We start from the raw sequence: 24,706 nt of genomic DNA on the forward strand, positions 1-24,706 counted from the left end.
TCCTTTTAAGTGGTAGATTGTAATGACTACATTCCTGTTCCTCTCCATAATGTCTTTTTGTATTCGGACCTTGTTTCTTGAACTGTGACTTAGGGTAATAGGCCTTTTTGCCTTTTTAAGGGATTCATCTTCTCCTTGAGACGACTTGATGGGGACAAGGTCATTACTAATCCACTTGTGACCTTTAAACCTAGTTTAGATCGGGATGCAGAGCAAATTGAGCAGGAAAGCCCTGATTTATATATCCTTTATGTGCTGTTACTCGAGCTATGTCAAACAAAAACTTCTGAGAATCAACATATTCTCAACAATGACGTCAAAGATGTTGACATAAATGACACCTTTCTCAGTCTTGTGTTTGATACGGATCATTCCGTTCTCCCTCGTGAATTCGAAACTTCCAGTAAAACGTCTGCTGACCAAGGTCGAATATTTTCTAGATCAATTTCCTTGCAGAACAAAACCAAGACCCAGATATTGTTTGTTTGTTTGACAGGGCGGATTACGAAGGTAAAACTTCAGAAAGTCGTTTTTCTTATTATACAAAATCTGGTATTCTCATGCATAAATGGAGACCTCCAAATGTCTTGGTTGATGACGATTGGTATATAAAATTGTGATTCCAAAGTCCTATCGCCTAAAATATTACATTCAGGAGTTGCGAAGACTTATCAAAAAATTCTCAGTCATTTTCACAGGCCCAATCTCAAGCAGGATGTAGCACATTTCTGTAAAACCTGTAACATGCGCCAAACGGTAGTAAAACCAAATCAGACCATTAAAAAGTCACATTTACAGCCAATACCTATATTTCAAGAACTATTTAGTAGGATACTTATAAACTGTGTTGGGCCCCTACCAAAAACAAGATCAGGAAAGGAGTCTATATTGATAATAATATGTACATAGTAATGTGTACATGATAATAATGTTTTTTGAGGTGGCACTCTAGGTAGCAGCCTCACGTTGTTCAGCGCTCCGCAAGTTTTATGGTATTTTAGCAGCCGTGAGCCTTTTTAGCCATAAAAAAACATTTTATCGTGTGCAACAGCAATGCAGGTGACCGTTTGGACTTCTAGATTGGCTTTATTGGTGTTTTTTGTTGAGTTCTTGTCGAATGTCGCATCTGGTAGCCCAGCCATCGATCAAGCCATGCAAATACAATATGGCCGTCATGAACTTCTCGCCCTACGCAGATCTTCCCCGGGTACGCTTATGACTACCTTAGATGAAATCCCTCCACAGGATTTTGCCACTGGAAGTTGGCGGTCAAAAAAATGGAATAGACCCCATGGTAAGAGAGGTGGCTATGTGAATTATTATCCTTCGTCGCGGAAAATTCCTACAGTTAATCGGCGTTTTTTCACGTCATGCCGAGAACAAGTTTGTTTCAACTCCTGCCAGAAGTACTGTGCTAACTTCAGTAAAAAGAGGTTCTTCATATTATTTACGTGACTGTGTAAACTTTACTCTGTGGAATGCAAGATCGATGGACGGTAAAGTTAGTGCTCTATGTGCTTCGATTATTTCCAACACTACGGATATTTTTATGATTAGTGAATCCTGGACTACGGATAAAAATCGTACCCTGGTAGAAGCAAATTTGTCATCTTCCATATCAGGCTTTAATATATTGTAAGCACCGCGTTGTTATCGGAAGAGTGGAGGTAAAGCACTGATGAACAAGATCTAATCTAGAAACTAAGAAGAACAAGTGTACCAAGTTTAAATCTTTTGAAGCCATGGATGTGAATATTTCTACAGGCAGTTCTGCTCTTCGTGTCATTATCATGCATAGTCCACCGTATTCAGCGAAACATAAATTCACCGTGAAATTTTTTATCTCGGAATTTGGCACTTTAATGGAAAGCCTGTTACTTGCACCTGGTCGCCTACTGATTGCACGGGATTTTAATATTCATGTGGATGATGCAAATGACAGTAATGCTTGTCAGTTTGACGATCTCATTCAATCTCTCGGTCTAACTCAACATGTACTCGGGAGTACACACCGGAACGGTCATACTCTAGACCTTGTGTTGACCCGAACATCTGAACCATGGCTTGGAAATTTCATAATTGACAACAAAATGCCATCAGGTCATTCTGCTGTACATTTCACGTCCATGATCACTCGTCCGCTTCCGACACGAATTACCAGGGAACAGCGCAACATCAAGAGCATTAATTAATGAATCTTAAACACTCCATTTCAAGTACACTTAATCATCCGGAGTCGATCATGAAATAAATGAGATGACAGAAGTTTACAATTCTACATTGAAAAGTTTGATGGATTTGCATGCTCCTGCCAAACAGAGAACCATTGTGCAGAAACCCCGTGCCGAATGGTTTACAGAAGACCTACTGGCTAAGCGTAAGGCTCTGAGATCACTTTAACAAAAGTGGCGTTCTTGTCAACTTGAAATTGACAGACAGATTTTTATCGCTTCTCGTGTTGAGTATAACAGAGAGTTGGATTTGGAGAGAGCGTCTTTTCATCGAAGTAAAATTGGAAACGAAAATACAAGAAACTGTTCCGAGTTGTTGATCACATTTCCGGTGCAAAGAAATGCTCTTCCGGCATGCTCCTAAGTAATCATGAACTATCTCAACTACCAGCTGCCTTTGCAACGTTTTTTGAACAGAAAATTGCCTTCTAAATCGTGTAAACTAGATCCAATGCCCACACAGCTGGTTAAAGCATCTGTAAATGAACTAGCCCCATTACTGCTCCGTATTGTAAATTCTTGTTTTTCGTCTGGTGTTTTTCCAACTGATTGCAAAAAAGCCATTGTTCGTCCAATCATTAAGAAAAGTGGACTCGATTGTCATACAATTAAAAACTATCGTCCTATATCAAATTGTAGTTTTCTGGACTAGTTTTTGGAGAAGTGTGCCTTCATTCATTTAAATCGTTATCTGTCCGAAAATTCTCTGTACGGTCGTTTTCAGTCTGCTTATCGCGAGGGGCACGGCACCGAAACTGTACTAAGTTATACGCATGTTGAACGATGTCATGCTCGCTCATGATAAACACCATCATGTCGCCCTGGTTCTTTTGGATTTGTCAGCGGCATTTGACACCATTGACCATAACATTCTACTGGGTAGGTTACGCTCTCATTTTGGTATTCAAGGGGTTGCTTTAAAATGGTTTGAATCCTTTCTGAAAGGTAGAACACAACAGGTGTCTGTCAAGTCGATGTTATCTAACAAATGCATTTTAAAGTATGGTGTACCTCAGGGTTCAGTATTGGGTCCTGTCTTGTTTGCTTTGTACATGACTCCGATTGAGGATATCATCACGCGTCATGGCTTAAATTCTGTTATATATGCAGATGATTCTGGATTGTACATTGCTTGTGACATCCTTACCAGCTCCACTATTGTTCAGCGTATAGAAGCATGCGTCGATGAAATTCGTAATTGGATGATGTCCAATAAGTTGGCACTTAATGACGGGAAGACAGAGGTTGAATAGTTTACACCCCGAAATTGTACGGTTGGTTCACAATTTGGTTCTATGAATGTACGAATAGGTGAGGCCAAGATTGCGCCATCCACTGTTGTACGTGACCTTGGCGTAATGCTTGACTCGTTCGTTCTCATGGACGAGCATATTCGCTATGTTTGTAGGGTGGCATCTCATTCACTTTTGCGGATAAGTAAAATTAGAAAATTGTTAGACCAGCCCAGTGCAAAAAAATAGGTTCACGCTTTTGTCACATCGAAGTTAGATTATTGTAACAGTCTACTTTTTGGCCTACTTGCATATAAATTGAGCAAGCTTCAACACATTCAGAATTTTGCTGCTCGTTTGGTAACTGGACGGAAGATGGGCCGTCACATTGGTATGACATCTATACTCAAGGAGTTACATTGGCTTCCAGTAGAAATTGTCCATCAAGATGAATTGGTTCCAAATTACTTATCAGAACTAGTAACAATTGATAGCCCAGTACATAATACCAGAAGGAGTGTCGGTGTAAGATTGAATTCCTTTTCTGTCAACGATCACGGAAAACAACTTTCTAGAACATATTGTGAAAGAGCTTTTAGTGTGTATGTTCCTAAACTGTGGTATAGTTTGCCGCCCGAACTTCGGATGATAAAGAAATTCGCTCTTTTTAAGAAGTCTCTTAAAACCATTATTTTTCAGCAATGCTACTGTTGACTTGGATATAATTTTTACCTGCATGTTTTATAGTTTATTTATTTTTTATCATTTTTAGTGAATTTTTAAAAATACTTTCTTTGCTGTTTTTAGGTGGGATCCTTTAGTCTAGATTTTAGCTTGCTTGATTTTATCGATTGTTTTTAATTACACTCTTTCCTCTGTGAGTTATTTTGTATTTTCTGCGTTTATTTTAGTTCTTCCAGTAATTTTCTGTAATGTACAGACCACTGAGACAAGGTGTGTAGTGGTCTTTAAACAATAAATTATTATTATTATTATTATTATTACATCTACTCTGATCTCCAGAAGCCATACCACTGAGAAATATAAAGGCAAAGGCTATTGTGAAAGGTATAGTAAAATTTTTCACTTTATTTGGTCTTCCTAAATGTGTCCTGTCAGATCAAGGCTCCAACTTTATGTCTGGAATTTTTACAAGTAATCGATCAGCTAGGCATTAAACAGTATAGGTTATCAGCCTACCACCAAGAAAGTCAGGGTGCTCTCGAGCGATTTATAAAACTGTGAAAAATATGATTAGGGCCTACTGTTTTGACACAGAGAAGCAGTGGGATTAAGGAATCATTTTTGCTCTTTGACGTTACTAAGTCAATTCAAGAGTCTTTTGGTTTTAGCCCATTTGTGCTTGTATTTGGATTTTATCGAAGATAATGTTAATTCTTCAAATTAGTCTAGAGTAGTTTATATTGTGCTCGGCTATGACTACGCCTTAGCTGTATTAGAGCCCTGCCGGTCAGAGCAGACTTGCGTGCGTGAAGATGCAAGAGTACCACCGAGGTCCTTCTTTTATTTACGTGTATGTAATCATTTGGCCTAGCAAAATTTGTGTTCGGTGATTTGTGTTCGTTCACTACTTTTCCTTCCATTTGGTTTGAGGGTATTGCACAGTATCGTACCTATGGTGCATCAGCTATGCTGATAGTAGCCGACGGCTGCTGTAAAAGACCAGGAGAAGCTTAACCTGAGTTTTCTAACGTTAACGTTTTGCTTTTCTGAAGCACACTGAACTGCATGCGAATCTACATGGGCGAGGAGATCATATCAAGATATCCGGCCAAATATTTCCAATATAACAATGAAAATATTATTTCCGAAACAAGATATAATCATATACAAATGAAACAAAAAGATAATAGACACATTATTGAAGGCAAGACTTAACAAATATATGAACGGCTATGACGCCGTAAGACTTTGCAACAACAAAATTTTAATAAATCAAATAAAAATTCTAATAACACTATTAGAAGAGCAAGCCAATTAAAGGAACAAATCAATACACATAAATTCAATATACTGATAAAGGAACTACTTAGGGTTCCAAAACAAAAGCGTCAAACCGATTATTACGGGAAAGCTCCATTAGCATTACCCTACTTCCCTACTTAGTTATCAGAGGTTTAATTTCACAGATCATGGCCACAACAGGATTAGATAAACGTAACAATGGAACATTAACATTTTTGGGGATTAAAAATCTTCTGTTTGTCACTTGAGTAGGTCAGGCAAGGACCCGTGTTTCAGGTACCATGCAAGTTAATGCAGTTTTTCCCTAATGTCTCACTGTCTCACATATAACTGACCCAGCTTTGTCTCGCCATGGCTAATTTCTAACTCCAATAATCCTACACCGTTATGCGTAGCCGCGTTCCCTTATTTTACTTGCAATGCGTCATGTTTCCCTGTGTTTCGTTATACTGGTATGAGGCTTTATTACGATATTGCTTTCAAAGTCACCAATCCAACAATTTTAAAGCCAGCTGTGACCAATTACGTTAAAAAATCTGGGAAATATGTTAAAAGCGCGCAATAGATATATTGACGAGAAGAAAATTGTGAACAGTTGGATTAAGAGAGGTGTGACTGTTCCAACCTGTTCAATGTCTTTGTGGGGAAAGGTGGAATTGACACAATCGTGGCTACCATGAGCGGGTTATTTTTGTTAATGTTCGAACACCATTCTAAGAATTCTGCTTTGCAAGCTATGTAAGAAATTTTAAAAATTATCAATTATAATATTTATGGGACTATCAATTGTATTTTTAATAATTAACGCATAACATGAGCTTAAGTTGGAGCTGCATGTTGCAAACACAGTTTTCCAAAGCAATATTTCTCATCAAAGGTGGAAAGAAAACCCTCTTATATTGTGTATTTTTCATAAGCAGAGACTCGAAACTTAAGTATGGTAGCAGTGGTTTACTTAAAAGGTTAAGTGGGTGTATATTTGAAGTAAAAAACCTCAATTTGGTATTAATGATAAAAATTAATTAAAGTCGAAAACTTGATACTATTTTCTGAAATGTAATGGTCGTGCCGGCGGCTTACTGACTACTCATGCGCAGATTCATAATATGCTATGCGAGTAACTGGAGTGTATCCTACTTTTTTGGGCGCCGCCATGGTTTTTTTTGAGTACTCGTAAATAAACAAATACGTAAGGTGCACATTATTATTGTATAACATGGCATTTATAAAAAAATATATATCTCTTTTAATAGCCAGTCAGCATTATTATGCACCTCGTTGCTGATACAGAATATCGTTAATACCACGCCAAAAAAGAAGAAAAAGGGAAAAAACTGTCGTGCACATAGCACAAAATCACTAATTGGAAGATAGTTCTGAAGAAAAATAGTGCTGACCTTTGAGTTTGATACCTGCATGGATGCTTGCTTAGTTTGAACTTTAATGTCAAGAATTTTTGTAAAGATATTTTTCTCTCTGACTCAAAATGTAGACTGTTGTGAATAGCTGAAGCATTCGGTGGTAATACGAGGAGATCTGGGAGCCTTAGAAATCATAACAATAAGCCTAAATTTTGTCCAAAACATCACTGAGGGCGCTATTTTCATCCCTATCTCAAATTTCCGTGGACTTGCCCACACGAAAAATTCATCAGTAGTCAAGTTGACATTGACCTAACAGCTGTTAAAAGCATTCGTGCCGCTGAATGTTTTACAAAAGGAAAATCGAGCTCAACGCTACTGTGGTGGTCCATAGAAAATTAATTAGTGGTCTTGTACTATTTGAACGAGGGACGCGCAAAGAATGCTGCGATTGAATTTTAGAAAAGCACCCCCTGTGTCAACAACTAGATTCAAAAATTGCCAGTTTTGAGACAGAAGCTATAGTAAAGCTGGCAAGTGAAGGTGGTCATTTCAGTTACTATTGCAATGTTCACTGAATGAAATTAGCCGTTTCACTTCCAGTTTTGCAATGGTTTCTCAGCGGTTCGTCACCGGTTCCATGGCTGATCCGACTGGACCGGAAGAGAACCGTCGGTTGTTTACCTAGCGATACGTTACTTAACCGTCAGCTTATCTGCGTCGTAGGCCGGCATATACGACATGGCTTAAATGTCCTTTAACCGGCATGGTTAAGCCCAACTTATACATCGGTTAGGGCCACGTCGGTAACGTTGAATCAAATACTCGTAACCCGTTCACAACCTCAAAATTTTGCCGAAACTTTGTATTTGTAAAACCGAAGTACTTGCTGTTCTTGCTAGCATAACGTCATTTACCAGTTGTGTAACATAAGCTAGGTATCCGTTTCTGCGCGTGTGATTTTTCTGCGATTTACAGGACATAGTTCATGATTGCATTATCGTAGAGAGTGGCAGCAAGACCTGACTTCTACTGTAGCCTATATTCGCTAATACAGTGAGCCACAAAGGTGAGTGAGCTTATGTAGGCCACTTTGTGGAGGAACAGTGTATAGGCCTACGTTTCGAGTATCCTTCAGCCAACGGAACGGCTATATGCGGTGAAACACTCACGTTTCATAAATTATAACATTTAATGTTTGTCAGTCAGGCAGTCTGTAAAAGAAATCTTACACTGCATACCAAACGTCGTTTTCGAAACTATCGGGAATCGAGCGCAGTCCTATATAGAGCGCTCAATCTGGGGAAAGCTTTATGACACGCAATTGCAGTCGGCTTATTACTTCAGACTGACAGTCTGTATCATCTAAATGTTACGTTTAAAGTAAGATATCAATAATGATCCAGCGTCGACAGGAACAATGTGAAAAACTAAAAAGCAAGTAAAGCTACCAGGAAGTGTCTTACTAAAGATCCTTTAAACCGGTAACCAGCTTATTTCATATATGCATATATACAGGGAATGCCGTGACGCGGTTCAGCTTTGATTCAAAGGGGCGAATAGAAAGCTGTTACTCATGTGAGTGGTTATTTACTTCGATGACAAAAGAAGACAAATATCAGTGACAAGCGTAATATACAGTATGGTCACATGGTTCGTTGTCCACACGTGCAGCCTCATCAGCTTGATCGGTGGAAGGTGATTAAATGTGTGTCTGATTAGCCTTGGCTAACAAGTGCTGGCACGCACAAAACACAAAACTTTCAGATGATTACACCACAGATCATATTTAAAATGCTGGAAAAAATGCCAGGTACGCAACAAATGTGCATGAGTTAGGTATATAGACTGGTCGGCAGCACAAAATCTCATGAACCAAACTACAGGTCCTGACGCAAAATTCATCCCTTTACTACTTCTGTCAACAAAAAACACATTGATTACACAGCAAACAAGGATGAGCGCAGCACACCTCTAAACCGCAGCAATCCGGTTGTTTCGTATCAAAGGTATTTTTCGCACTGATGTAAAATTTTCGAAAAACTGACGCCAAATTTCTCTTCTTACTTGTGCTGTCAATATCAAAACACATTGATTGCTCACGCCTAACCGAAGCAACCCATTTAAATTCTCTAAATGTAAAATTATAACTTTATTGCGTAATTCACAACACTTTGTACAATTGTGTCCAGTCTTTTGTAAACATGGAGTTTTCGACAAATCCCTGTTTCAGATTTGCAGCTTTTTATCAAAGTCTGGGTTGACGTTATGATTTGGAAATCAATTGGATAAGCATGAAGACATCATTACGGTACTTCTCCTTTTAGAGGAGGTGATTGCTCTGTAATGGCCATTTACTCGGTTTCAGAGAAACATAGGAAGTGGAGCATGCAGACATATTCGCGATCGAAACTGCCTATTCTTTATTTCCTGTGTTTTGGTAGTCCTATAGAATGTAGCTGCATTTTGCCAAGGTCGGTTCCATTAAGACAACTATATCCGATAGCGACATAGCCATTCAGTCGCCCTAGATATGGTGTTCAACTGCAGAACTTGCAATTGTTTCTTTCGATTTGCTGATTCCTGCTTCTTCAAGGGTACGTGTGACAACGTGATTGTGGGGTGAGCGACTACAAGATCGTGTTGAAAATTTGCAATAATGGCGACGTCATTACTCAAATAATGAAAAAAACCCGCACAATGCCTTTGCTCAAAACCTCGCCTCGAACCGGACCTAGTCCGACAAAGCTGCACGAAAACAACGTTGTCAACGCCAGCTTTTTTCCGTGATTACCCAGCCTTGCCATTCCGGGAACGTTACTCGGTTGATCTTCGGCATTGTTCTGCAATGGTCGGTTACCCACAGGTACAGGGTATTATTCATACTCGGATAGACACTATTGAACCGTCGGGGGAAATCGGACGGGGATCGTGACATCGTCATCGTCGCTTGTCAATGAGGGCAGTATTGTTACACCGTAAGATATTTCAATTCACAAAAGCCCACACTGCGGTCAAATTTAATAATGTGGTCATTGTAGTCAGCTAATCATAAGCTTGCCACTCCGGACGTTGTCAGTTCCTTTCGCGCTGGCTTTGCTTCGAGTCATCTATTTTGCATCGAACACAATTGGAACTATCTTGAGCATTTGGTTATAATCTATTAAAAAATCATCAATCTAACAGTGTTTTTGTGTGACGGTGGGGACAATTTCATAAATTATTGATAATTTCACAATCATCAAATACATCTCGAACAATTTTACATTTTTGTCTAGCTTTTCGCTCGCTTAGGAAAGGAGAACCCATTAAACGTAACTGATTTGTCAATTTTGTTTAGTTTAAGTCAAAATACAAATTCCCTTTCCAAGGTTGATTTGTAGGCATTTATTGTTCTCACCAAACGGTGCATGATAAAATTTTAAATTTTCCATGGGAAAATGGCCTTCTACCTCTACCAAAATTAGTTCTGCTGTTGTGTATGTTTTTTTAGTGATCTCTCTTTCAAATGATTTAGTAGATGTTAAGAAAATGTCTTGTAAATTTATTTATTTCATATAAAAGGAAATGAGACCTGGTAAATTTGGTTAAACTACCCTTTTCTTGTGCGTGTGCTAATTAATCCTGGAAAATTTGTAAGAATCACTGAATTATTTCAGCCCTTCTATTAAAAATGAAGTGTAATCAATATCATCTGTCTGTTGAAACCTTAAAATGTTAACGGCGGAAACCAACAGTTTTTGTCTGGAATTTTTAGGGACTGTGCAGAGATGTCTTTGCAGCTTTCAGGGACCACTCCGAGGAGACCCTAAATCTTTTAGACACCACACTGACTTGACCTTGAAACTTTCAGGGACCACCCAGATGAATGCTTGAAACTTTCAGGGACCACCTGGATGAGTCCTTGAAACTTTCAGGGACCACCCAGATGTGACCCTGAATCTTTCAAGGACTATCCTGGTGTGACCTTGAAACTTTTAGGGACCACCTGGATGAGTCCTTGAAACTTTTAGGGACTACCCAGATGTGACCCTAAATCTTTCAAGGACTATCCTGGTGTGACCTTGAAACTTTCAGGGACCACCTGGATGAGTCCTTGAAACTTTCAGGGACCACCCAGATGTGACCCTAAATCTTTCGAGACTATCCTGGTGTGACCTTGAAACTTTTAGGGACCACCTGGATGAGTCTTTGAAACTTTTAGGGACTACCCAGATGTGACCTAAATCTTTCAAGGACTATCCTGGTGTGACCTTGAAACTTTCAGGGACCACCTGGATGAGTCCTTGAAACTTTTAGGGACTACCCAGATGTGACCCTAAATCTTTCAAGGACTATCCTGGTGTGACCTTGAAACTTTCAGGGACCACCCAGATGAGTCCTTGAAACTTTCAGGGACCACCCAGATGTGACCCTAAATCTTTCAAGGACTATCCTGGTGTGACCTTGAAACTTTCAGGGACCACCCGGATGAGTCCTTGAAACTTTCAGGGACCACCCAGATGTGACCCTGAATCTTTCAAGGACTATCCTGGTGTGACCTTGAAACTTTCAGGGACCACCCGGATGAGTCCTTGAAACTTTCAGGGACCACCCAGATGTGACCCTGAATCTTTCAAGGACTATCCTGGTGTGACCTTGAAACTTTCAGGGACAACCCGGATGAGTCCTTTAAACTTTCAGGGACCACCCAGATGTGACCCTGAATCTTTCAAGGACTATCCTGATGTGACCTTCGCTCATCAGCTTGTGCATTCACAAGCATTACTTGGTAAAGCTGACAGGCAATGGAATCACTGGAAAGATTTTGTCCAACTTCCTGCACATAAGCGTCAATATTCAGCACCTCGAAGTTAAGATTATGTAATGGCTTAACCCAGTGTCCTCATGGCTCAGATGTGTGACTGGTTGGCCGGCGCTGAAACACGTCTTAGCGTATTAATCACGCGACAAGATCTATAGGGGATGTTCTCCCTGGCATAAATGTGATGAACTGGGCAGTGGCTGAACCTTCAGTCGATTTACACAAGCCTCTTGACGATTAATGGCAATGGACTCGTTTGTTGAATATGCTGTTAGAGCTGACGCGATGCTGGTAAACAATTTGCATGATGGCTTATTCCATTTTAATCTACAGGGACACCTATGGCACATCGCGTGATTGTGTAAGGTCCCGGGTAAGGTACATGTTGCTCGTTCATGCTGTAAAATTTTCCCACCATTTAAAATACTGTGGTTGTATGTTACAGTCTTCATGATAAATTGAAGATGTAGTCAATGATGCTTCCTCGTTAAGCGATAAACCGAATCGTACACCAAATAATGTGGTCGTTGCTAATAACATAATAAAGGTCACGGGTCACATTGTTGTGAGACTCTGCATTGTTTCGAGTCAATTGTGTAAACGACGCGACGTTCTTTCAGGACCAGTTGAGGTGTCCCTGAATCTTTCGACGACTATCCTAATGTGACCGTGAAACTTTCAAAGACCACCAAGACTAGTCCTTGAAGCATTCAGGGACCATCCTGATATGTCCCTGGATCTTTTAGAGACCACTCTGATGTGACCTTTAAACTTTCAAGGACCACCCGGATGAGTCCTTGAAACTTTCAGGGACCAACCTGGGGTGTCCCTGAATCTTTCAAGGACTATCCTAATGTGACCTTGAAACATTAAGGGACCACCCACATGAGTCCTTGAAACTTTCGGGGACCACCCTGATGTATCCCTTAATCTTTTTAAGGGACCACGTAGATATGACCCCATAACATTGTTTGAAATAGTAAAGAAACAATCAGATATGATCCTGAAACCTTCAAATGCATCCAGGTCCTCTAAACAATACAGCAATCATCAAGTTTTGACCTTTAATCTTGACATTTTCAAGAATGTGTATCAATGAGATGAAATATCCTTAAAAATTGTCAAAAAATATAAATTTACAAAATTTGAATAGCAGATGGCTTTAAATACTACAATTTGTTTTATACTACTTTAACATTTAGTTTGATTATTACAGTTTTGATATTTTCACTAGAAAAAATGATAATTACTAAATGCTTTGAGTAAACCCTCTCTTAGAGAGCATATTCTGTGACTATTACTGTCCATCTTATAATCACAAAAGAGTTCTAATTGGTATCGGTCGATCTCTCATTCACATTTTGGAAATGGCATTGCCACTGTGTCAATCGCTCAAGTAGAGCAAGCTTTGAAAATGCGAACACTGACTGCACAATTAAAATATGATCATGGATGTAACTGCGCGATACGATATAACATTTTTCAGTACAAAAGACACTGACTTGCGGATAAAGAAACAACGACGGACGTGAAAACTTGAGTATCTGGAGATTCTTTTGGCTATCGGATAAGTTGTCGAGTTTATTGATCAGATATAGACAAATGAAAATGGTATCAGGCTCGATACGCTAACAAAACCCCTTTGACTGAACACTACATACGTATTGCCGGAATTAGAAGCAGGGCTTCGTATCTTTGCTAATCTAAAACAGGCAAAACATTTACACTGTAAAGAAGTACCTTATCGTTTGTTAAAACACATATTACCGCCAAACAAAATCGCTACATTTACGAATCTCTGGGTAGTTTCCACGTCTACCCATCATGGAAAGGAACTGGCGAGTGAACAAAAGAGAGTAATCGATCTGGAACCAGCCTTTTTTTATCAGCCAAGCTAAATTAACGAGGACCAGTTAGCACCTCTCGGCAACTGAGGGAAACCGTACTTGATAGTCCGACGTCACAGGCGAACCTGCCATCACACTAATTTATGTGAATACACAAACTGCCAGGTAGACGGTTCATTTTCTGGCGGAAACAAACTTTTTTCATGAAATATGAAATAATTGTGACATTAGCCGTCTCCGCAACGCGATTTTCACCTCGTAGAAATTTGGTTAGGAACCCTAACTGATAAGGGCACAAAAGTAGTTTTAAGGGGTAGACCCACCTTCCTTGAGTGATTTTGGTCATTTTCTGTTTTATGATAAATTTTGAATCGGTGTAATATAGCCTTTGAGTGGACGATAAGTTTGAAACCATAACATACGGAAATGTGTTAGATATTAACAAAAATGAACATTGTGGGCCAGTTTGCGTGCCGTCGTTTATCTTATGTCTTAAGGTAGATAAATACTTAAAGGGCCATTATTTGTAACTTTTGGCCATTCCATGTTTGAGGCTCATATTTGTTGCAAAATGTTGTTTTACGAAGAAACAAACATGATTGGTGATGTAATAGCCACATGAAACTGCTAATTTTTGTTCAAACGTGTTGCCCTTCCGAGCTCGTTTGTTGACGTCTGGCATGCTCAGCGTGCTGGGGAGAACGCAGATATGATGACTCCGCGATCACGCGAGATGTACAAGATGTAGACGTTTATTGCGGGATCAAAACAACATTGCGTCTTGGATTGCAAGACATCTGGCTACGCAACGTGCTCGGACAATGGACTACAACGTAAGTACCGGGCAAGAATAATGAATATATATTTTGAAATTGCTGTAAATGGCTCGCGCAGGTGCAGATGAATGCCTACGTTGCAATCCGCGTGTCAACAGAGTTTGTATTTCTGTCCGGACAAAAATCGAAATTTTCGTCGTAAAATCACATGTTACTTAATCGTAGGGCACGTAATGTTTCCGAATAATATGCGATTCTCTATTATTTGACAGGCTATGCAACATGAGACAGTGATCATTTCAATTAGAGAAACGGAGAAATCGCCAGAAGATACAGCGAATGGAACTTAATTGGTCATTTTTCTGTCAAATTTTCAAATTCTCAGAGAATACGCCTTTGACATCAGGCCCATCATTGAAATGTGTCCCTAATAAGTAATGGTTTCCATGTAATTCACGATTTTTAAAAATTAAAACAAATGCACCCGGCTATCCCGGTCAAATCAGGGAGCTTGTGTAAAGAGTGTGGACACATTTGCATTGCTATTTGCATAATCCCCTTGAATGACACAGCGTTGCGTAATTTACATAGTGACGTTTTGGGCTTCTTCAAACACTATGATGATTACTCCTCCCTGTCAACAATAAACCGTAACGATAATGTTTGTTGAAGCCTAGTCCAATAAGTCAGTTTTCGACATACAGAAGTGTTTGCGCTCAAAACGCATAACGGCCAAAAACTACGAGTTTTACCAGTATGTTTCACGTCTAAGCTTATCCATACCGATAGAAGACAACCAAAATTGTTCTCCATCCAACTTACTATTACGACATCAAATCCAAAAATACGTCCAATTCTGTTAACATTTTACATGTGAGTCGACACGCAACAAAGTTCCACATTAAAAAATTCTTCGATCCTGCTCTGAATGAAATAAGGGTCGAAAAACAACCTGTAACCACGACTTTTTCTGGTATAATGTAGGTCAATACAATGTCTGTTATTCAAAACAGTTCCAGAAACCCAACCTATGATGCCGAACACCAAATTATTATGTCCGTTTCTGATGATATTTTGCATATCTGCTAAATTCCGACATCCAAAATTGTACCTGCTCCGAACTAATTGGAGCCATAAAAAACGAACTCTTTTTTGATGCAGTTATTATGTTTTACACATCGGTCAGCCATGGTCTAACTCGGTGGAGTTCGCGTTGTAAGTTTATGCACCTTCCTCAATGCATCTGAACGTAATCACAGTGAATAAAGATTACGTCCACGTACCTCACCAAGGGTTTCAGTGGCGTTTTATTTTTAAAATGGTTGCGATGTCATACAATTTAAAATTTGACAATCTGACAATACGTTCGAATGACCTTGCTTTGGTTTGTGATCTCCACCCATTGACTGGAGCTCAGAGCAATTCAAACACGCGTTTGTTGAAGGCACGATAAAGTTTCTGCGCTACTTGCCAAAATACGGAAACATCAGTCGGTACCCTCCAAACTTCGTATGATAACCCTTATTATACAAGTAAGTTTAGGCTATATCTCGAAAAATACCTATAGTTTTTGTTGGAGGATGAAGCAGTTAAAATGTAAAAAGTATAGGCTATTCTGAAAATTGAGGAAATCACAGGATTCACATGATTTCCAATTACATTAAGATGTTCGAAATGAGTTTAAAACTCTGTGCTGAAGCAAAAGGCGTAGCATGCTGAGCGAGGAAAAGGTCAGACTGGCTTTTTTTGCCCGATCTGATTCAAACTTATTTCGGACGAATTTACGACGGCTGGTAACCATGTGTCTCAGAGTACATAGTATCGAGCCTGACAAATTGATTATTTTAAATGATTATTTTAGTAATCTTTTTCAACGAATAACTCTGTAAATGATAATTTTTTTCCTTGTCTGATGAGTTAATGATCTTTTAACTTCAGTAGATGTTATCCCATTAGATAAATTTGAAGTAGATTGGGATATTTTAAATGGTCAAATCTCAAATCAAGAGATTGAAAATGCTATTTCTAAACTAAAAGTATGACTGTATGATTTCGGAAATCACTCGGTCCATATGGTCTATTTGGAGAATTTATTTTAAATATACTGGTCATTTTGTATTCCTTAGGCCAGAGAAAAAAATCTTGTTCATCGGATTTTTGGACCAAGTTCAAGGAGCGGCGAGCCGAAGGTAATCGCGGTTCTCTGGCATTTGAGCACAGATGCAGACAAGGCAAGATAATTGTTTCCTTTTTTACCAGAAATATCTTAGACAAGAAACACTGATACTGGTAACTGAATTCAATACTATATATCCCAACAATAACATAGGCCATTATATTCACAGTTAGTGTTGCACAACATATTCTGAGTATTTCAACATTCTCTCAGAATAAAACTGAAATGTACAACAAATCACTGAAATCCAACAATTCAGTATTGTCCTTTAATATTGTCCTGCATCTGAGTTTTTTTTTCATTTTACTTTGGTTCCATGTTTTGGCCTCTTTACCACTGTCTCTACACATTTTACACAATGGTCTAACAACGCTGTATTGTGATCTGAGTGAAGTTATATAGTCATCATTCAGATCGTACTTTAACATCGACGCAACCGTGTGTTTTGTCATTGCCGTAAATTTTTATACTTTTAGATGCAATTTTCATTCAATCGGATGCACCGTCCATCTGCTGTCATGATCTTGTTGAACAAATCGCCAAACGTAATATCAGGACAAACACTGAATAGCGTCTTTGGAACTAACTGTTGGCCATCACGTCGAATTTTGGCGATCAAATTAATACCCATGATGTGACATGTCCTAACCTTTACAAAACGAGGAGATTTCTGGCCAAATCGACCCACTTTGCGTCGTGATTCGCAAAATTCAGATGTCACAACAACGTGTTGGCGGTCAACTAAATCCAAACACGTCGGAAGTCTCATTCAAACTCCCGTGCCCGCGAATACCCGCCAAAGTGTAGGGCGCCACCAGCGGCAGTACTTAAAATACTTGTAATGCAGAAGTTAGAATTTGCCGTAATTAAAAAAAAAATCCAAGTATGCCAAAGTAGAAGCGGCGATTCCGATGAACAAGTTATTTTTTCTTCCTGGCCTTATCTAAATGTTCTTTGCAACCAAGTTTTTGAATCAAGAAGTTTTCCTAAGGATTGGTCTAAAAGTATTATTATTACATTTTACAAAAATGGTTCAAGTGAGAACCCGGAAAATATCACTGGACAAAATGCTTGATATGCGCTTAGCATATCTACGTATTATGAGGTCATTATGAAAATACCGCAAAGGATGCACGAGGACATTGGCACGGCGTATCGCCCGATGCGAAGCGGAGGGCGATGCGCGGCGCCAATGTCCTAGTGCATCCTTTGCGGTATTTTCGTAGAAACCTTATTATTACACATCTTACATTCCTGACTGGGGCATCAAATTGTCAGAGTAGTGACAGTTTTCGTACGTGTTACGGAACGCCCGTACGGCTTTTTTAGCGCACGCAAAATTCTATTGTTCTCGATGGTAGATGTATAATAATGACGTATATGGAACACAATATTAATTGCTACGCAACGTATATCTTTGTATACGGAACATTCGAATAAGTTGATATGCGTAGCGTATTTCTATGCAGATCATGAGTATACGTAATGCAGATCTTTGCAAACTAAGTGTACACTATAGTTTTAACACGATTGGAAATATTTGGGTTTATAGGATTTTGAAAAGTTTGTCAAAAATTATTGAAAAATAGGCACCAGACCATAATTTGTTGCTACAGACTAAGGTAAATATTTTAATTTTGTTCAATCTACTTGGCAACAAAGTTAAATTAACTGCTTTTTACTAAATCTAGTCAAATTTGCTTTTTTCGCAAATGTAAATACAGTGAAATAAACAAAATTTTGCAAACTGTACTTATCATATAATTCTGCAGAATGTTTTGAATCTTACAAATTTTGATCCTTTACCTGTTTTTGATATATCACGGTTGTCATATTGCGATTTTTCGAACAGTTATAACCACTACTTTGTTTGACTGCTGATAGTACATTGTAAACTCTCCTATTTTGCTAAACTGTCATTTTCATTGTGTGGTAGATGTTCAGGAAACTAAGGTATTTCATACTTTTAAAGTTAGTACCTCAATAAGGCAAAGTAAAATAGTTAACATTGTATTTTTTTTTCTATCTACTTAAAAATACAAGGAGTTCAAGTAGCTGGTGAAATATTTGTATTAAAAAGATATTTTGAAATTGAAAAGTTGAAAATGTCTAAAATTGTTCATGACAACACTACCTTATATTTTCAAGGCCACCTTGAACATGACCCTCTATTTTCAAGGCCACCTTGGACATGACCCTCTATTTTTAGGGCCACCTTGGACATGACCCTCTATTTTTCAAGGCCACCTTGAACATGACCCTCTATTTTTCAAGGCCACCGTGGACATGACCCTCTATTTTTCAGGGCCACATTGGACATGGCCCTCTATTTTTCAGGGCCACCTTGGACATGACCCTCTATTTTTTAGGGCCACCTTGGACATGACCCTCTATTTTTCAAGGCCACCTTGAACATGACCCTCTATTTTTCAAGGCCACCGTGGACATGACCCTCTATTTTTCAGGGCCACATTGGACATGGCCCTCTATTTTTCAGGGCCACCTTGGACATGACTCTCTATTGTTCAAGGCCACCTCGGACATGACCCTCTATTTTCTCAAATTACCAATCTTGGGGAATGGACAAAACAATAATGACATTTTCAAAGAAAACAATAGGATCTGTCATTTTGAAATGGTAGAAATCTATTTATTGTGCAAATTTATCAAAAGTGTCGGGTACCCTATAGCTGAAAGTTACAATATTACAGATTATCCTCAAAAAACATGTGAATTGCAAAAACAGACGAGTAGATGAGCTTAAATTTACTAATAAAACCAATATTACTACAATATTCTATTATCCAAAAATATTTCCAATCGTGTTTTTTGCTTTTTATTAGTATACGTACTTTTAAGGAATCAGTATATGGTATATATTGCTATATATCAAGCATTTTGTCCAGTGTATGCTTAATACTCGTTTAACATTTTTTTTAACTTTTAACTTTCGTTTAACTCTCAGAAAGACTGATGAAGCGCTGGCTGGATTTCGTCGTGGTTACTCGACTATAGATAATCGCAATCATACCAATCCATAATCCAATAACACTAGGTCAAAATTTGTAAGACAATAGTTGTAAACATAGACACAAAACAGCACAGAACAGACAGTAAATAGACGGTACAAACAAAGTCAAATTCATGAAAGAAAGATATATGGACCTCTGGCCAAAAGACCAAGAAGTGATGTCAGGTGTTTCGAAAATAGTAAGCGCATCCTGCCCCACATGTGGCACCCGCCATATATCAATCTGTAAGTCAGATAGGTAGTGGTCACTAACTAAGGCCCATGTCACCGATGCCATCAGCGATCATTTGTCGAAGAGAGATATTGTATTTATCTACCAGCTTGCGATACCTGCCAAAAAGCGTTTGAATATAGAGACAAGTCTTGCTCTGGTGTAACCTTGATTTAACAGTTTGTAAGAGAGATGGCCATGTCTCTCTACAAAATCACCATATGAACTGCATGCTCTTGCATATCGAATAAGCTGGGAAATGTATACCCCATAAGCAGGTGAGAGTGGAATATTACTGATGAGGTGTGGAAAATTAATTATACTAAAGTTGAAATCATCTCTCTTGTCATATAACCTAGTAGAAAGGTGACCATTGGAGTCAAATTCAAGTAAAATGTCCAGATATGAAGCAGAAGAGGCCGTTTCTGTAGTTTCTTTAATCTCCAATTCAGAGTTATTCAATGAAATAACATCGTCTATGATCTAAATGTTAGGTTGAAAGTACGAGCTACAGAGACCTTTTTCTGCTTGATAAGGTTCTGGATAAATTCTGCCTCGTATGAGAACAGAAATAAGTCGGCCAGTAAGGGAGCACAGTTAGTGCCCATGGCCACCTTGAACATGACCCTCTATTTTTCAAGGCCACCTTGGACATGACCCTCTATTTTTTAGGGCCACCTTGGACATGACCCTCTATTTTCAAGGCCACCTTGAACATGACCCTCTATTTTTCAAGGCCACCGTGGACATGACCCTCTATTTTTTAGGGCCACATTGGACATGGCCCTCTATTTTTCAGGGCCACCTTGGACATGACTCTCTATTGTTCAAGGCCACCTCGGACATGACCCTCTATTTTCTCAAATTACCAAATCTTGGGGAATGGACAAAACAATAATGACAATTTCAAAGACAACAATAGGATCTGTCATTTTGAAATGGTAGAAATCTATTTATTGTGCAAATTTATCAAAAGTGTCGGGTACCCTATAGCTGAAAGTTACAATATTACAGATTATCCTCAAAAAACATGTGAATTGCAAAAACAGACGAGTAGATGAGCTTAAATTCACTAATAAAACCAATATTACTACAATATTCTATTATCCAAAAATATTTCCAATCGTGTTTTTTGCCTTTTATTAGTATACGTACTTTTAAGGAATCAGTATATGTGTATATATTGCTATATATCAAGCATTTTGTCCAGTGTATGCTTAATACTCGTTAAACATTTTTTTTAACTTTTAACTTTCGTTTAACTCTCAGAAAGACTGATGAAGCGCTGGCTGGATTTCGTCGTGGTTACTCGACTATAGATAATATTTTTACTTTACAGTCTATTGTTCAAAAGAATTTAACACGCAAACGTGGCAAATTCTATTGTGCATTTATAGATTTTTCGAAGGCTTTCGACACTGTTGAAAGACAGCGACTTTGTTACAGCCTCCTCAAGGGTGGTATTAAAGGTAAATGTTCAAGATGTTGCATATTATGTACAGTGACGCGAAGTCATGTGTACGCGTACATTATACATTAACAGGCTGTTTTAACTGTCCTATAGGTGTTCGCCAAGGTTGCATCATCAATCATCAAATTTATTTCACCAGAAAGAAAAAAAAACTATAACACAAAAACAAATGTCAAAATGTACCATGTTACAATGTTTCTGGTGAGGACCATGGAAATAGTCCATAGAGACTAATATAGTCCATGGCCCGAATCTCAAAGAAAAAAGTATAACAAAGCAATCATACGTACGTATATGAGACAGACGGTGTCAGCAAATGAGTGGTAATTGTACTTAAAAAAAATAAAGTGTCAATCAGCAACAACAAATATATAAATATAAAACTAAAATAAATATGACACTAGAGTTTGCATGATGAGTCCGTTCTTATTTTCGTTTTTCATCAATGAATCATGTCATGAAATATAAAACACCGGTTATTGTGACGTTCTGCTCTTTCCAGATTTAGTTGAAATTTTGTGTTTATTATTCAGTATTTGCTGATGATGTTGCTCTTTTTTTCAAACAGTGTTATATGTTTACAACGTCTTCGAGATTGTCTTAGTTTTTATTGTGAGCGCTGTAAATTGACTGTAAATTTGACAAAGACATGATTGTAGTGTTTGAAGGGGGAGGATACCTATCAATAGCCGAGGAAAGGTTTTTAATGGCGAGAAGAGTGAACGTAGTTTCCTATTGCAAATATTTAGGGGTTGTATTCTCCTGCAGATTAAATTGGTCTGTCGCCACTAAAACGTTTGCGCTAAAAGCCAAAAAAGGCATTCATGGGTATTTATAGAGTAACCAAGAAATCGGGTATGTTTTAATATAATGTATTGTTTAATATATTTGACTGTATGATTTAACTAATTATGACTTATGGATCAGGAGTATGGGGGTTTTGGAGATATTAGAGTCTAGAACGAGTCCAATGTTTTGCGTGTCGTATCTTTTTAGGGTTTTCTAGTAATGCCCCCCAATATTTCTGTTCTGGGAGACTGTGGAAGATACCCAATTTATTTATACACTGCGAAACGCTCTGTTAAATATTGGACCGAACTTATCAAAATGTCAAATAACAGATACCCTAGGAAATGCAACGATATGCTGTACCACATTGATAAATCCGGTATCCGTTCCATACCAACATGGGTTCATCACATAAAAAGAAAAATCCTGTATTTACCGAACATACAAGATATATTGGAGAATCAAAAGTTGTAGATGTAAAAGATTTCATGAAAACTCTTATAACAAAGTAACAGCGAGTTTAATATTTCTCTTGAGCAAGAAAAGAATTTATTTTATTTAAATGATTCTGCACATACCCAGCCAATTGCTCGTTTGCATTGTACACTGCACTTTTTCAGAATTGAAAAAGTTGGAAAACACAGAGTAGATGAAAATGCAAGGATTTGCTTTTATGTAATAGTAACGAAATAGAAAATTAGTACCATTTCCTTTTGTTTTGCACCTTTTCTTACCAGCTACAGACAGAAATATAGTCCCACAATGTAATAATCCGCTTCCAAAACAATTTTTTCTAAGTTTTGACCACAAACGATCCGACAATTCTTCAATGTTTAGTAGCATACAATTTTCATGCGATGAGAGTGAGAAAAGGGGTATATGAATTGCAACTGTAAATTATGTTCACTATTCCTGTCAATTTTATCTTCGTAAGAATAATATTTGTAAAGTGTCGTGGGCCAAAGGCCTTGAATTACTAAATAATAACCATCTATCACTATCTGAAACTTTGTCATTTGGGTGCTTAAACAAAGTACACTGCTTATTGTCTCTTGTGTGCGGTAGCATACTAAAAGGAGACAGTTAAATTTTAACAGTTGTAATTTGCTTTGATGGCAAAACTGATAATACTGACCTGCGATTTAAATTTGAAAGAATGAAATTAAAGAATTTATGATCAGCCTCAGTATTGACTATTAGGCTTGGTGGCAGGTTTTCTATCCATTCTGAATCAAACCTAGAAATATGATATTGTTGCACTGTTCGCATGCTATGCGTTAGTTTGTAGTAGTAGCCGAAACCTCATCGTCGAATATTATTTTAGAGTGTTATCCTATGGCTAGAAAAAAGTCCTCTTAAAATCTCTCAGTAAATTGTTTTTCATGGCTCCATCAAATTAGAAATTCATGTCCCTTTCTTTTTAGAATCCAATAACTCATGTCAAACCCTCCTATAAGTATTTGCATGCAGAATACAAATTTGATATCCAAGAGATATTTAAATTGCTTTCTCTGAAATATTTTTATATTTATATTGAAAAAATATTTTTTTCCTTTTGAATAACAATATTTCAAATACATACAGCCACATCATACAGCCACATCGTACGTCATTAAAAGCTAATTATCTGTACTTCCAGAAAATTGACAATGTGGAGGTGTCAAGTACGGTCGTATCTCCTAATTTGCATAATTCACATGAGTGCTCAAATTACAGAAATGTGATATAAAATTAGGAATATATTGACTACTCTAAGCATAGTTTAAACTATCGAGTGATATATCAAATAAAAGGTATTAGCATGTAAAATACAAAATAGATATCCAAAGAATATTAAAATGCCTTTATTGATTTTTTTCATAATTATATCGAAAAACATATTTTTCTCCCTTTGAATAACGATATTTTAATGATTTTAACACACACAACTACATCATACAGCCACATTACACGTCTTTTATAAGTGTAAGTAGTATATATATATGTGTACAACTGGGATAATTGACATGAAAAAGCTACAGGGAGGGGAATTTCCTCTCCTCCCTGTAGCCCCATTCAATAAACGGAACATGTCGCTACATGTCAGTACGGTAACCATAGCAACCCTTTGGAATTTCCACTGATGCGGGTGGTGATCTAAAAATAATTGTGGGGAATTCCGTGGCATGTAGCAACTCCCTATCGGAACCGTTCCGGCTGGGGTTCTGTAAGGGCTATTTATAAACACACGACATGTATAGACATGTACGTCTATATAAAGGGGAATTCCGTGGGAAATTACGTGTGAGTCATCACCATCAAACTAGCCTATATAAAGGATGGTTTTGCAAGTGTTGCCAGTCAGTCGACGGAAGCACACTAACGTAAGCAACATTAGTAGCTATCTCTTTGGAACGCTGATGTATGTATGTGAATAATTTTTCCTACAAAATGCTACAGAGTTTTTTCTGAACACGGAGTTAACTTGTTCACGCAAAAGATAAATTTTAGAAATTTCCTCTGAATTTAAAATGTGTCAGAAGACTATTACTTCAAATAAAATGAGACGTTTTAGATAAATGGTACTGATATCTAAAGTGCAAGTGGTTGAATCTTTTTTAACAAATGAAATGATGCCAGAACGACTTTCTTCTGGGGTATCAGTACGAGTAAAAATATCTAAATCTTTTTTAATCTTTATCTATTGTTATGATAATATTGCAACGTGTTCTTGATTCTGATTTTATATCAGTATTTCCAACAAAATCATCAAACTCGTCTCCTACACCTAATTTTATACATTTGATAAATC

This window comes from Ptychodera flava, unplaced genomic scaffold (genome assembly GCF_041260155.1).
Source record: "Ptychodera flava strain L36383 unplaced genomic scaffold, AS_Pfla_20210202 Scaffold_53__1_contigs__length_892398_pilon, whole genome shotgun sequence".
Lineage (NCBI taxonomy): Eukaryota > Metazoa > Hemichordata > Enteropneusta > Ptychoderidae > Ptychodera > Ptychodera flava.